Source organism: Neopelma chrysocephalum, unplaced genomic scaffold (genome assembly GCF_003984885.1).
Source record: "Neopelma chrysocephalum unplaced genomic scaffold, ASM398488v2 Primary Assembly neopelma1_123, whole genome shotgun sequence".
Classification (NCBI taxonomy): domain Eukaryota; kingdom Metazoa; phylum Chordata; class Aves; order Passeriformes; family Pipridae; genus Neopelma; species Neopelma chrysocephalum.
In genome coordinates, this window is record NW_020897785.1 from 1,635,374 (window position 1) to 1,651,244 (window position 15,871).

At 47.7% G+C, this 15,871-nt stretch overlaps 1 protein-coding gene across 4 annotated transcripts in view; it reads right to left on the reverse strand.

The window, feature by feature from the left end:
* The window catches only part of EXTL3 (exostosin like glycosyltransferase 3), a 132,414-nt gene that overhangs the window by 79,867 nt on the left and 36,676 nt on the right, over nt 1–15,871 (reverse strand). For 3 of the 4 annotated variants that reach the window (XM_027697844.1, XM_027697845.1, XM_027697841.1), the window contains exon 2: nt 9,883–9,957. The gene's annotated coding sequence lies outside the window, so the exon portion shown is untranslated. Of the gene's footprint in view, nt 1–9,882; nt 9,958–12,471; nt 12,647–15,871 lie in introns of those variants that run through there. The other variant, XM_027697842.1, reaches the window with a different exon arrangement.

Genomic DNA, 15,871 nt, shown 5'->3' on the forward strand with positions numbered 1-15,871 from the left:
ATCATCTGTATTTCATATTTACAGAATCACACATCATCTGTATTTCACATTTATTGTAACCTTTCTGCTGCCCCTCACCTCTGTTTTCACCCTGCAGCCCTCAGGGCCCTTTTTGCAGCTCTCGTGTCCAGCAAGTGTTCCAGACAAGCAGCAGACTATTCCAGATCATCCTTCACTCAGTTTAATGACTCTGGAAAGATCCCTGGGGAAGGAACGCTTCCAGGAATTAACTCCATTAACTATCCAACAACATCCAGCAAAAAAAACCAGCAAAACCTTTTGTTTTTTAAAATTATTTTCCAACTTGGCCGTAACACACAAAACATCTCAGAGCACGTGACCTGCCCACAGTTCTCTGCACTTCTTTTGAGGGGCTGTCAGCAAATGCAGCTGTTTCCAGGAGGAGTAACTTTCCTCAGGATAACCAAGCAGCAGGAAAGCACTGCTTTTACCATGCCTGCCCCACACATCACTTGCCACAGAGGAGAAAACAGAACGACTGCAAATACCTTTCAAAGACTGACACGCTCCTGGCACGGAGGCTTCGTTTAGGATGTGGTTTCACGTTGTTGCTCAGCTGCTCTAATGGCCTGATGCTGCTGAAAAGAGAGATCTCTCCCCCAGCTTCCAAGTGATCCACAGTGAGCTGGATCAGGGAGTTAAGCTGGAAGGAAACTCTGGACTGAGAGGGAAGGAATCAAAGACGTATCGGTGCAAAAAGACCAGTGAGAGCACAAGGCTGGGAGCAAAACCCTTCCTTGCAGCACCAGTTTGAGATCAGTTCAGCTACAATGCACAACCTCACTCTAAATTTAGAGAGCTTTCTAACTCCAGAGCTCTATCCCATGTCCATTATCCCTCTCCAACACAGGAATGAGCCATTCTATTATAAATGCTTTTATAGCAGCGTCACGCTCTCCGCCCGACAGGAGCACACATCAATTGTGCAGAAAGTGGTTCAACTTTGGAATGTAGACAAAAACTGAGACAAGGCTAATGGTGGTGAAAGACAGGTTGCCTGGGGAGGGAAATGATCAGAGGTTTCAGAGCAAAGGGGGGAAAAAAAAAAACCCTACAGACAATTTACCTGTGCTTGGGTCAGCGCTCATTAGTGCTCTGAAGAGAATCACTTCACATGTAATAAATTATGCTGCTCTTGGCTTATTCCCTTTATTATCCAGCTCAGACAGGAGCCAGGAGCCCTTCACACACACACTGTCTAATGGGAACACTTACTCTGAATAAAATGAACAGAAGGAAAGAGAAAAAATAAAGCAGGGGCCTTCATTTGAGCAAGAAAAACCATCAGGAGACCCAGCAGTGGCATCAGGTTTCAGCACTGACTCCTCTGTCACTGCATCCACCTTCTCCACAGAAGAGAAAACCTCTCCCAAAACAAATCCAGGCAGATGACGTGGTTGTTTTCTCCTGTTGATATTTCCATCTACCCCCTGTTGATTCGGGATTTCCAACAGGCTTTTTAAAAGCTTTCCCGGTCAGGCTGCGCTCCATTCTGAGAAGTTTCTGGAGAGACTGAACCATGTTCAAGGCACACAGGTAAAACTTTTAATTTTGGCCATTAGGCAAAGCTCAGTTCAACAGCAAGCAGCCAATTTCTATCTCAATGGTTTTTTCCTCTTCTAATCATGGCTTGGAAAAAAAGGCAGCTGTGACACACTTTACTTCTTTAAATATTTACAATTTTTTACTGTCTTGAAATAAATTCCAATCTCACAGTAATACCCATCGGAGCTGGAAAGGGTGAGATCACTCTTTTCCCACACACCTTTCTGATCTTCTGCTGGTATCGCTGATAAAACAACCTAATTATTAAAAAGTGCTTTAGTCTAAAAGTTAAAGGTTGAAAGAATCCACAACTTGCTGAGAGAGAGCAACAAAACCCAACCTTGACCAGAAAGGCTAAAAAAAATCCCATTCAGCTCAAATATTTTGTCAATTCTCCCTCCTTTTCGTGCTAAAGCTCCAAAAGGATGAATTTTGCAGCTCAGCAGCAGGCTGACACTTGGCCTTGCTCTTTGGATTCCATCTCAGAGGGAAAAGCACGTGGAAACAAAGCCACACTTGGCTGGTGAACCCAGGAGTATCCGTGTAAATGAGCTCCCTGGAGACCTGAGGAAGGCTCCCTTCCCTCCTCAAAGGCATCAGCTCTCTGATGCCTCACAGTGAGCACTCCAGACAGAATTAAAAGGACTCCAAATCTGTCCACAGGGAAAGGCAGCAGCTGGATCAGCAGGATGAAGCAGAGGATCCAGGTGGCTCCACACAGAAGACAGGAGGGAATAGGAGAGAAGTGCATCCTCCTTTCCTTAGGGGCAGTTTCAGTGCAGCACCATAATCCCCTTCCACCCCTCCCAACTTAAATCTCTCCTCCCAAAATGCTTTCCTAGAAACTTCTTCCCAGGCTATAGCTCAGGACTTGGAAGATCCATTCTGTCCAGAGAGCAGCCACCCCTGGCTGAGGCACCAAGCAACAACTGATCTCATTCCTGATCCAGCCTGACAGCACCAGTTTCCAGAATCTTCTCCCTCTCTTTTCAATACTAATACGGAAAATAACAATCTGACCCTTCATAGTTTGCTAACAAAGATTCAAGGCCCAGTTCCCCAGGGCAGTGGCCACAGCTCCAAGGCTGCCAGAGCTCAAGGAGCATTTGGACAACGCTCTCAGGGACAGGGTGGGATTGTTGGGGTGTCCTGGGCAGGGCCAGGAGTTGGACTCCTTGAGAGTCCCTTCCAACTCAGGATATTCCTGAATTCCAAGCCTCTGGTAGATTTTTCTGCAGCACCATCTACTGCAGGTCCAGGTTGTCCTGTTGGCAGAGGCAGAAGTGAATCCTGTTCTGCCCAGGAGCCTTCCCAGAGAGGCAAAGCTGCACCCCCTGCTCTGGACCAAGAATTCCTCTCCTAAGATTTTCACCATCATCCCCACAGCGAGATGCCCGTGACTTCCCCATCAGCCTTTCTGCTGCCTGTGGGAGGCACAAACCTTGGCTTGCTTTTGGCTCCTGAGTCACTTTGGAGGTGGGAAGAGAAGAAATAAGTCCCCTGCAGTCACCAGCACCACCAGCTAAAAACACCCAGGGAGCAGCAGGTCCGAGAGCCACCGAGCACAGGAAACACGTGACAGAAACACCTCCAGCAGCCAAAGGTTTAATAACCTCGCTATTAATTTTGAACAAACAACAACACTGATTCCCACTCTACCTTTGAAGAGGAGGAAGGGGGGTGAAGGAGGGAGAAAAGAGCTGTTTAAACAACAACAGATGTCACATCCATGCCTGTAGGAGGAGTCTCCAGCATCCTGCTCTCGGGAGAGCCGGCACCGAGCAACAGCTTTGCCTTTTCAAGAGGACTTCAGAACCTCAAACACCAACCTTCAGCCATATTTTCTTCCTAATCAGAAACCAATTATCCTGCTGAGTGATGAGTGAACAATTCCACAGTGTAAAGCCTTTTCATATCAGGGCCTTCTGTGATCAAGTTGCACTGGAAACTTCCTCGCTCACACAAAAGCCAGGAGGATTTCACTTGTGCTTCCCACAGCTGTTCCCAAGGGCCTCCCTCTGAGGTACCACGTGAAGCCTCAGTGTAGAAAAACCTTCAGTGAGCCAGTTCACTTTTATCCAAACTGAAGTTTCCCCAGTCAAGTTTTTATCAAGTCTGAGGGGATCCAGAAAGCGTTTACATCCCGCTGTCTCTAGATTTTTTTACTCAAGAGAAACAAATCAGTGCCACTGGCATGTTGCTCCCAACTTCCCAGCCATTGCCATAGTAATGCAAACCTCCTGGAGAGTCCCTTTAATACCTTTTCAACTGCTCTGAAAGAGCTTTATTACAGCAAATAATTACTGCAATATTTTCATATCACAAAGAAGTTTTCATCTGTTCTCAGCCTTTTCACCTTGCAGCACTCTCGTCTCCACAACGTTCCCTTCCCAGGTGTCCAAGTCCAGATACCCTTAAAATTCCAGCTGAGAGTGCTCCCAGTACCTGCTCCTGGATAAATGAAGCTAGAAGTTCAGAGAGTCATGGAATGGTTTGGGTGGGAAGGGATCTTAAAGCTCATTCCACACCCCTGACATGGGCAGGGACACCTTCCACTATCCCAGGTTGCTCCAAGCTCCATCCAGCCTGGCCTTGGACACTTCCAGGGATCCAGGGGCAGCCACAGCTTCTCAAGGCAACCTGTGCCAGGGCCTCACCAGCCTCCCAGCCAGGAATTCCTTCCCAATCTCTCATCTCTCCCTGCCCTCTGGCAGTAGGAAGCCATTCCCCCTTGTCCTGTCTCTCCATCCCTTGTCTCAAGTCCCTCTCCAGTTCTCCTGGAGCCCCTTTAGGCTCTGGAAAGTGCTTTACAGCCTCCTCAGAGCCTATCACTACACGCCCTTGAAGTTCCTAAATCAAACCAAAACCTGGCCAGTCCCCAGGGTTACAAACCCCATTCTTAGGACAGAATCTTTGTTATTTAATAATGAAAAAAAAATAGAAACACCGAGAGAAGAATCATGGAATTGTTACAGTTGGAAAAGACCTCCAAGATCACCAAATCCAACTGTCAACCCAGCACCCTCACCATGTTCACCACTAAACCATGCCCTCAAGTGCCACATCCACACGTTTTTTGAACACTTCCAGGTATCTCCACCTGTTCCAACTGCTGACAATCCTTTCCACGAAGAAATTGTTCCGAATATCCAACCTGAACCTCCTCTGGCACAACTTGAGGCTGTTTCCTCCTGTCCCTTGTTCCCTGGGAGAAGGACTGACCTCCACCTCCCTACAACCTCCTGCCAGGGAGCTGTGGAGAGCAGGAGGAGGGATGGAGCATTGGAGCCCTGCCCTAACACTCTGGGAAGGATCTCACCTCGAGGTTTTCTCCTCCCTTGAGCTCTTTTCCTCTAACCCCCACATGATCCAAGAAGAACTGTGAGCAGAAAAGAAATAAACACACAAACAGGGACTTATTCTCCCCAAATACAAACCAGTTCCTGGCAGGGAGGGGAGGAGAACAGGACCTGGGCTGATATTACAGGCTCAGCAAGCAGGAGCCCTCCAGCACATACTGGTGGCTTTGTGATGGTGCCACAAAGGCCGCCTGTTCCAGCTCCTCCACCACAGCATTGTCCCACACAGCCTCCAGTCCCACTTTCAATGGCTGCATTAAATGGAAAAGTCCCCCAGCAAGGGCTGGATTCTCCCAGTTCCCCGTTTATAGCACATTTATAGCACTGGATCCCAGCAGGGATCCCGGCGAGGTCTCCAAACCTTCCCTCGCCCCAAGCTTCCCCTCCGTGGAGACTCTCATCACAAGAGATTTTCCTGGGCAGAGCAAAATTCCAACACACAACTCAGCATTTTACAAGCCCTTTCCACACTGGATGTATTATTCACCCAGTGTACTGCAAAAAAAGAGGAAAATATAAATAAGGAGCTGCAGTGTTCCAGTGTTGTCCAGGAAGAGCTGATCCCTCCTGCAGGGAGATCCGTGTCTGGTGCATTTACACCCTCCAAGGATTGCCTGGCCAAAAATAATGCTGAAACCAACAGGAGAAACCGCCAATTTGGCTGTTCTCCTCCCAACCAGATTAAAAATTACTCTTAAATTTACTATCTTGCTAAATTGTTATGGTGGGATGTCTGTGGGCTGTCGAGCTGGCTCTGGGCAACTTCCCATAAATGTAAAAAGAAGAATGAGAAAGAACCATAAATATATATTTTATATATATATATATCTTTATATATATATATATATGAAGGCAAGGAAAGAATAAAAAGCCTCCAGTCTTCACCAACAAGCAGGGGCTGAGACACCCTGAGCAGTGACAGACTTGAAACCAACCTGTAATTTCTGGATGTATTGCTCTTTCCTCCTCCTCCTGTTCCCTGTCCAGGAGGACTCCACAGTCCCTGGATTCAGGACTGTGTGAGCAGGTGACACATCCTGGCAGGTCAGGAGAGGCTTTAGGGAGCTGCTGTTTTATTACCAGTGTCTGGACAAATCTGTGCAGTGAAATGATGGTGCATTTGCTGACACACACCGGGGAGAAAACTGACACCAGGATTTGGTCCTTTGGCTCCTCTGTGCAGAACAGAAGCCACCAAAAAAGCCCAGACAGGTTTGTGTGGCTCTGGGGGTTCTTTGCTTTTAAAGGCAGGAAGGAAGCACTGGGGAAGGCAGCAGAGAGGAAAGAAGAAAAGCACAGTGGCAGAAAGAGCAGTGGAGCTCGAAGATGTGGAAGGTAAAGCCTCAACACTCGGGAAAACTGCTCTGGATGATCCTTGGAGCTCTGATTCAGCTGAAGGGAGGCCCAGGTTTCCCAGGCTGCCCACAGGGCAGGGCTTTAATCAGCCCTGTGGGAGCCCTGACTCACCTCAGGGCAGCACAAAAGCCACAGATGTGAGTCAGGGCAGATGGAGAAAACCACAGGCCTGTCCCAGCCCCAGGCAGGCCAGGCTGCAGAGCTTCCCTGCAGCTGAGACTGCAACCCTGCGAGGTGACATCTCACTCACGTCACATTCCACTTCTACTTTTGGGAAGCCACAGCACTGATAAAACAAAAATCACTCATGCAAAGCAGAGGGGATGGAGGGCCAGGCCTTGCCCTTGCAGAACCTGTTTGATGACACTGATTTATATTTAACTAAATAAGCCTAATATCTAACTCTCTCTTTTGATTTCATTTCTTAACCAAGTAGGTTTAACACCCAGAGTGTTTCCTGTCCCCCTTCAGAAGATGCAGTAGACACCAGCAGCCATTTAGTTTCACAAAACTACTGCAGGATCCAAAGAGACATCCCATATCCTGGCTGACAGCTTCACACAACCTTGTGTGAACAAGGAGCCAGAGCTCCTTGTTGAACACTGTATTGTTCTAGTGATTCAGTGCACTGGAATGTTATCAGCTTTATTCATGGCTTTTCTGATAGAGTTCTTAGATTAAGCACATAAACTTCCGCTTTTTAGAGAAAAATAAAAATCTGTGGCTTATTGTTACCTGGAGCATCAAAATTCCTGGTTTCTTTTCCAGGGTTGTACTGGAAAAGAGAACTGCAGGAAAAGGACAGGCCCTCAGAAACCCAAAAGTTCTGTCAGGTTTCTAGTAAGGACATTCAAGAGGAGAAAAAAAAAAAGAGATGTGCACCATGACCAAAAGTTACCCATCAAGAGGACAAAATAATAGTGAAGATGGACAAAGACAAGGAGGACCAAAGGCCATGGAGGTCAAAGACTCTGTAGGGACCAGTCAATTAATCAGGACGTTTTAGTCTGGAAAAGAGGCCTCTGACAGGGGACACGGGAGGGATTGACAGAATTTTACCAGCAAATGTGCAAACAACAATTCCCCAGGCAGGAGCTCACTGCAGTTAAATGAGCTGGCAGCTGGTGCAGTCACCAAAAGGAAGTGGTTCATCACACAGAGGTGAACTTTGAAATGCCTGGTGACAGGACAGAGCCTGAAAACACACCTGAGACAAATAAATGGATGTGAGAAGAAGGACATTCCTACCTGCCAATGGCTGGAGACAGGACAGATCTGTGGCCTCCCATGTTCTGAGGTGTTAAAGAAGCTGACAAGAGTCAAAAGCATCTTCTGACAAGAACAGCAGCAAGAAGCAGGAATTCCACTCCCCCAGTGCCCTGCATCCCAGAAGCAGGAATTCCACCCCTTCACTGCCCAGAGCTCCTGGGAGAAGTGCAGGCAGGAGGTACAGGCAGCACAAATCCTCCTTGCCCAATTAACTGCTCTCCCTTATCCTTAACTGCAGTTGTGAGCTGACAGACCACACGAGCCCACGTGGTGCACAGGAAGCACCAGGCCCACGCTCATGTTCACAGGGATGATGCCACATCCTCATAGGAAGGGGCCTGTGACACGACCTCCTGCAGTTCTTGGCTTTGCTGCAGAGCCAGGAAGCCTCAGGTCGTGTTTGAAGAGGAGTCTCCTGAAAATATTTTTAGATTCCAGCCTGGTTATTCAGATATCCAGAGCCACGGAGTCTTGCATAAAAATGACTTGTTAAGGACTCCCTTGAAACAGGTTGTTTTCCCACTCTGTTCCAACGGCAACCACAGGCTGTTTCCAGCATCTCCTCTGTTCCAGCTCCCTGCCAAGAGCAGCCCTTTGCTCAGCTATCTCCCACTGACCTAAATTCACACAGGCAGCCTTCTTGCTTTAATCACTGTCCTCCACCCTAAAAAGGACTCCCAAGCCTGAAATCCTCGTCTCCTACACTCCTTCCCCCAGCCATGGGCCCACAAACAGCTCCTGAAGGTCAGTGCTGAGCCTGCTGCACACGACACCAGCGGAATAAATGTCGTGCAGCCCAAATTATGTCCTGGGGGAAGCCTGTGCAGCCTCCTGGCCTTGTGCAGACTGCACAGCTGTCAGGCTTGCAACTCACCACCTTCTCCCTAAGATATGCAAAGGGAAGGAGAATTCAATGGTATCGATGTTCCAGCTCCTGGAGTCAGCAGATCTGCCTGGGAGCACAGCCTGGGATTAGAGCTGTCGATGAGGAGCGTGGCACGGTGGCACAGCTGGTCAATAATAGCATTGTTTGTCCTTCAGGTGACCTCTCTGCTACTTCCAGGGTTATTATTCACCCTGGAGTTTTTCACAGGAGCGATGGACCAGCTGAGGAGAGTCCCTGCTGCTGCCTTTGGCACAAAATTAGGGAAGACAGGCTGTCCTGAATCCAGAAGTACAACAAGCTACATCCATATGTAACACACCTGAACCAAGGGCATCCTGCACATCATGATGTACTGGTTGGATATAGGAGCAGTGAGGAAGCCACAAATCAGCACATCTTTCTCTCCCCTTCTTTTCCAGAAGCACAGGAATTCTCTGCCCTTCTCCCTGGATACATCCACACCAACCTGATGACACAACCCAGACTCTCAGAGTGTATTATTTCGTCCTTGACTCTCATTAACAAACACCTTCAGTGTCAAAACTCATCATCCCGTGGTATCCTTAGGGAATCACCTGCCAGGGCTGCCACAATGAACTGACTTGAGCAGTGGTCTCAGTCAGTGGGTGCAGCTCCCACGCTCCTCTGCATTTTACACCCAGGAGCAGAGCATTTTACACCCAGGAGCAGAGCATTTTACACCCAGGAGCAGAGCATCCTCCTCCCTTGCAGACACCTCCAAGGCAATTAACCCTTCCAGTCTGGCACCAGATGGGCCAAGATGTTCTGATTACCCAGCATTTACAACCTGCACATCCTAATATGTTCGCAGACACCTCATAAAGCACAGGCTCGTTATTACAGCCCATTAACAGGCATGCCAGACATTTTAATGTGCAAAAATCCCCCGTGAAACACTGATTTTCTCCTCCACTTCCAGGGAAAACCTGCCATCCTCACCATGAACTAGGAGACACTTTCCACTGCTTTTTTTTCCGCCCACCAGTCAGGCCAAGCCTCGTTTGCCTGATTTCACAGCAGCCTTTATGAATAACCCCAACATGTGCCAGGGCAGGTCCCTCACCCACCCTTCCTCACTCATCCCACACCTCCAACGAGGCTGGAATAGCCTTGGAGACCATTTCCACTCCGGATCCTGCAGCACAGGACACCCTTAGTGTGGATTCCTCACAGCCCTGAGCAGGTCCAAGACACAACTTCACCACTCACGCTACTGGAAGTGGGATATGGATACAATTTACCACCTCAGACAAAAGGAGCTGGAGCAACACTTCTCCCAGAACAAGAGTTAAGCCAAGGACGTCTGTATTTCTAGGACAATGCTGTCCAAGCAGGCAGAGTGAATGCTGTGCCCCTCTGGAGGCAGTTTTAGGCCAATATGAGGCACTGCAGAAAGTTTTATTCTTGAAATATCAAGGTACTCACTGTACAGGGTGATCAGCTGGAAAACTGGAATCTGTTCCTCTTCTGTAGCCAGCTCCCTACTCATCTGTCTGGAGCCTGTTAGAGAGGAAAAAGAGTTTTAACTATGGACAAAGCGACAAAAAAAGATTTTGAAACGTTTTTAAAATTTAGGGGAAAAAAAAAATTAAAAAAAAAATCAAGAAGTAGGCCAGGTAGGGAATGCAAAACAGAGAGAAACACACACCCCCCCTCAGCTCTGAGGTCAAGAACTGAAAGAGCTCACAAAGCTCACAGCAAGGTCTCTCCAGCAAATGCTGTGATGCTTAAAAACAACCGTGGCACCGGCTGCCTCTGGAGGCTCCCGAGGTCAGCCCTGGCCCAGGCCAGGAGAAAAGTGAGATATTTATATGTGAGAGCAGCAGCAACAGCTCCACAAAGCCAGTTACTACAGAGCCAGTGAATCCCAGCTCCTGGTGGCACATCCTGGTCACGGATGCAGAGCTACACAAATGTTAGTGCAGACACTGCTGGAGGGTTACGTAGGCTGTGATCTGCCAGGCACCACACAAGTTCCCTTTAATGGATTTGTTGTTTCAACACACTTTATCCCCTTAATAAGGAGCCACTGAAGTTGTGCTTAAACCCATTTTGATTAAGGAAAAGATTATCTATAGAATTGCCAGACGTACATGTTGGTTATACATCAAACACAGACCAATTGTGCTTCAGGGAGACATTAAATCCCCGTTCAATTAATAGAGACACCTCTTAAAATGAGCATTAAATAATTCCCTACAATGTAGGCAGACAACTGGCTACTTCAGGAAATTGGAACAGAAATGATTTCCCATCTCCCCACCAACAAAATCCCAATCAAAACTTGCCCTTAAAACAAGAGGTCAGTAGGGGGGGATGGGGGGCAGGAATGTTACTACCTCAGTGCTATTGTGTGCTTATATTAAAGGCTCCTCATCAGAAAATTAAATGAAATAGATGCCTTTCATGTTTATCAATAACAGAGCTAATGGTTTTTATGTAAATGCCATTACTTTCAGCCAGATCTGCAAGAGAGTGAAGCCACAGAGCCCCATCTCCCCTCACAAGCGACTCCCTTCAGGCAGCCAATCTAAATGCAAATTACAATCAAACCAAGAGTTTTCTGGATGATACTGAACACATAAAACCAGGGACAAAGCAGAGATATTGGAGAACAACCCTCCTCTTCTGGAAAAACCTGCTGATCTCACAACGCTGTTCCATCCTGAACATAGAGAAAAATTAAAATATCATTTGGTTCTCATTTATGGTCATATTATTTATTTGAACAGTAAGAGGGAACCACCTTCTTCCCTTCTACTGCCCTGGGTGTTAAAAAAGGAGGAGAATGTTCTTCTACCAAGCTATAGAGAGAATCACCTCTCAGAGATGTTTCAAACTGGCACAGGTTGCCCAGAGAAGCTGTGGCTGCCCCATCCCTGGAAGTGTCCAAGGCCAGGTTGGACAGGGCTTGGAGCAACCTGGGAGAGTGGGAGGTGTCCCTGCCCATGGCAGGGGGTGGAGCTGGAAGATTTTTCACGTCCCTTCCAATCCAAACCCTTCTATGATTCACCCACAACAAGAGCATCCCATCAGCAAGGACATTAAATCACAGAGATAATAAAGCCCTAATTGGATTTGGCAGAACAAACAGCACTTCCACGTTTTTAGGGGGAAATTTCTTCCTTGAATACAGTTGTCAGGGGAAGAAGGTGCTGGTTATTAGGTGGCAGAGATACAAAACTGTTGTCAGCACAAGGAGCACCGTTCCTGCAGCATAAAAGCTTTTTGAAGAACACTTAAATCCGACCCCTACCTGGAGCACAAATCCAGTCAGGACTTCACCAGCACCGATTCAAACAAGGTACTAATGGCAAATCTGAAAAGAACTAATATTACAACCACGCTGCTCAGCAAGCAGAATGCACAGAGGAGAAATTAATGATTAGAACAGAGGGCAAAAAAGCTGAAAACCCGACCCTGGCACAAGTCTGTGAGTGAGTCTCGGCAGGGACTTGCTGTAACTACCACAAAACTCCCATCCCCAAGAGGGGCACATGTCCTTGGAGGGATGCAGCTAATTACCACCAGAGCTGTGTACAAGCTCGTTACACGGGTGAGGAGCTGAGCACTTGGTGTGTTTGGAAAGCTACAGGAATATTCATAGAGCAGAACCTCGTTAATTAACATTAATAACCGAGAGACCACTCGGGCAAACGGCTGGATTTTGGGAATTAGCCAGAGAGGGAACAGGCAAAGCTGGGAAACCACAGGGACAACAGGGCCCAGCAGGCGCCTGGCTCACTCCTTTGGAGATCTACAATTAAATAATTTATCCTTGTGCCCCTGTGTCCACGAGGGAATGTGCAGCCTGTAAATAAAGCACCTCCTGTTATGCAAGGCTTTGCTAAGTCTGAAAGTCTGACTGCCCGTGAAAAGAGGTCATTTAATTAAAAACCACAACCTTGACTACCCTCCCTCGCAGAAACTCTTCACGTGGGTCGGCATTTCAGAAAACTCATCCACTTCTTTGTCATCTGTTCTGTCTTACTTCATCGTTAAGCAATTACTCACAGATCTATTGTTTTATACACAAAACACTGGTTTGCAGTCCTTGTTCACAGTTTGGAGTTGCTAAGGCTCCCTTCTCCTGCTTCTCTTCCTTCTCAAGCCCGGTGAGGCAAGTCTTGGTGTCCTCTCTAGCAAAAGGAGACCGGGGCTCCAACTCCGGGTTTGTCACCACATCGACCACGGTGTGAGCAGTGAGAAAGGGAAAAGGCCCTTCCAAAACAAGCACAACTTCTCTCTTTTTTTTTTTTTTTTTTCAATGCAGACATTTCCCAGCACAATCCCACAAACAGCTGTCCTGGCAGGAGCTGCCAGCAGGAGCGTTCGTGGCAGCTCTGGGAGACCCCTCCACCGGGAGCGGGTGCTGCTGCCACTCCCGGGATTTCACACCCGGCCACCACGTGCGAGAGGAGTCTGATTTCACAACCCTGCTCTGACTTCAGCTGTCAAACCGCAGCCGCATCTGCTGCACGAGGCACTTGCAAACCAGAGCTGCTCCTGCAGCAAAGATATTTCCTCCCCAAACACCCGAAACTGGAGACAGTGCATCCGTACACCAGTGCCCAACCCCGAGCCCTGGCTTTGCCAAGCAGCGGGTGCCAACAAGACAAAGATTTTTTTCCTTCGGGTGGCAAAAAATCTTCCAACGATCACTTTGAAAATTTTGCCATTTTGCAAAAGGAAGGACATTTTTCCCTTTGCGAACTGCTCCCTGTCTCCTGTCCTCCCCTGCACAATTCACGACCACGCTGAACTTACTCAGCACTACGATTTTTACGTTTTCTCCTCCCCAAAACGCTTCGCATCCTCACACACAGCCTGTGATTCCCCCGGCTACAGCACCGGGGTTTCACTTTGCAAGGGTTCAGGTTTAAGCACAGCAAATCGGTCTCTTAAACTGCCTTTTCTTATTTCCCTTTGTGAGAGCCTTCACTCGATGATGGATGTGTAGAAATGCAAAGCAGAAGTCCCCACAAAAAGCAGCCAGGGTGTGAGGTGGTTTTGTCTCATAAAAAAAAAAAAAGAGAGGCAGGGATGACTTACGCCTCATTAAAGAGCTCCAGTCTGCATTTTTATTAGATATATTTAGACACCAGCGGGTTTAAAAAAAATAAATTAAAAGCAGTTATATTGTTAACATATGGCCCCGGATCAGTCACAGGGATATAAAGGAAAACGGGCACAGCAGATCCTCCAAACACAGGCATGGAAATCATTTCAATGGGGCACATGACCTATAAAATTTCAAACAACACCAAACCACACAAAGGTGTGACTGAATTTACTGCAGAATTACTGCAGGGCTGTGGCTTGTCCCCAGACTGTGCATATCACAGATGCTACTGGAGACACAAAGAGGGAGGAGAGTCATTCCTGCTCGCTCCTAATGAAAAAGTCATGCTGGTTTTATTTTCCAGTGGAGAAAGTGAGGCATGGAAGAGGAATATTCTGCCTGAATTCATGTGCTGTCACAAATAAAACCAAGACAACATCCCAGCCATCAGCCTCCTCACTACCAAAGTGTCTTCTACAACACTTCATCCTCTCCATCCTGCAAGAAACAGGCAAAACTTATTTCAAAATCAAGAGGCAACATATGTAACTCTGGCCTGCACAGAGCACAAATTACTAATGTAAATGATATCTCCTGAGCCTGATGGAACAATAAATGATGGCCAATCACACAGGCACTGAATGAAACAGGGTGGCACACCCAGAGCAAGCATGTCTTGCAACCACTAAACACACGTTTCTGTGCTGTACGTGGGCAGCTACTGCTGTCCGGGATATTTTAACAGTACAAACTGCACTGGGAAAAAAAAACAAACAACAAACAAAACAAAACACCACCACAACACAAAAAAACCCGAGTACATTCCTCCTCATCGAGAGCCAGAACATGGGAAACAAGCAATATAATTATTTCCGCTGGAGAAGGAAAATAAACCCAAGAACACACAAAGGGAAAGAAACAAACCTCCAAAGCTCATTTGTAAAATAGTTCTGACCTTCTGTGCTGGGCTACAACCTCCCAGCACAAAAAAACTCTACAGATAAGCCAAGCTGAGGGTGATGAACACCTCAAAGCACCCCCTCCTCTGTCCCCTTCCCCACTCCAGCACAGCTTTGGGATGTTTTCCCAGAGCCTGCAGAGTGGGTGCCCTAAATCCTGCACATCCTTCAGCACGTGGCCACATTTCCCTCTGCCTAAAGTGACCCTACCTGGTGAGACTCTGGCACAAGAAACAAAGAAAAACATTTTCCTGCCTTTTGCATCGAGAAGAAAACGCTTCAACCCCACCAGTGTCTGCTGGTCCCACCTGCCCAGAGCTGCTCACCCACGAGAGGTACATCATCCCTCCATCCCAGGAGGATGCACCCAGGGCAGATCCCCCAGCTGGGATAGTGCTGGTCCCAAAATCCTTGAAGGCTAGAAGCAAATAAACCTTCAGCAGGAGCAGGACCGGGCTCCAACCTCGCTGTGGTTCCTCCAGAAGCACGGCCGGGACACACTCGCTCTTCACCGACAAGTGAAAGCACTTTAAGGAGAGCTTTTTTCCCTCCCTTCACTTTGTTTTAAACGGCTGAAGAATTTCCTCTGTGAATGCTCCCAATTGTGGCTCACGCTGAGTTATTTTTAAAAGCACAGAACCAGATTCTCAAGACCCTGAATGAGGAAATGCAAAGCTTTTATTAAGCCATAATAGCCCAGACAATGGTCACAATTTCCCAAGGGTCTGAACACGGCAGCTGACAATGAGCTTTATTCCTCCACAAAACCCCCTTCACGGGCTCGGAGGGTTTGCTTTGTATGATCCAGGCTCGAGTTTGGGAGTTAAAACTCAAAGCTCTGTGGTCGTTTTCAGTGTGATTTCCTCCACCAGAGCACGTCTGATCAGAGACACCAAAATCATTAGGAAAAGACTCTTTGCACCATCTCATTTCCTCCTTTGCTAGTGCAGTAAAACCCACATTGATACCAGGACTTCATCCTGGCTGGCTGGAGCTTTCCCTTTGTGGATGGATCCCAGCTGACAAACTGGCCAACCTTCCCAGGGTCAGGAGGGAAACAAAGCCCTTCAGATTTCTTCACTGATATTTGAACTATCACACAATGACTCTCACTAACGTGGTCAGAAACACACTTCAAACCTCAGACCTGCCACCACGGGACATAATCAGATCCAGTGCCCACATCAGCTCTTCCTCCTTCCAAGAAGGAGGAAGTTGCAACTCCAAGGAGCTGGTACAGTGCCCAAAAGCACCCAGCATCCAAGGTTTGGCCCTGGATAGGCCAATTCCCATTGAGAAATGTGATTCCCATCACACCTGAACCGGCTGCTCTGATTCTCTCTGCAGCCAGCAAAAGCAGCAGGCACTGCTGGAGCACAGGAAACTGGATTGG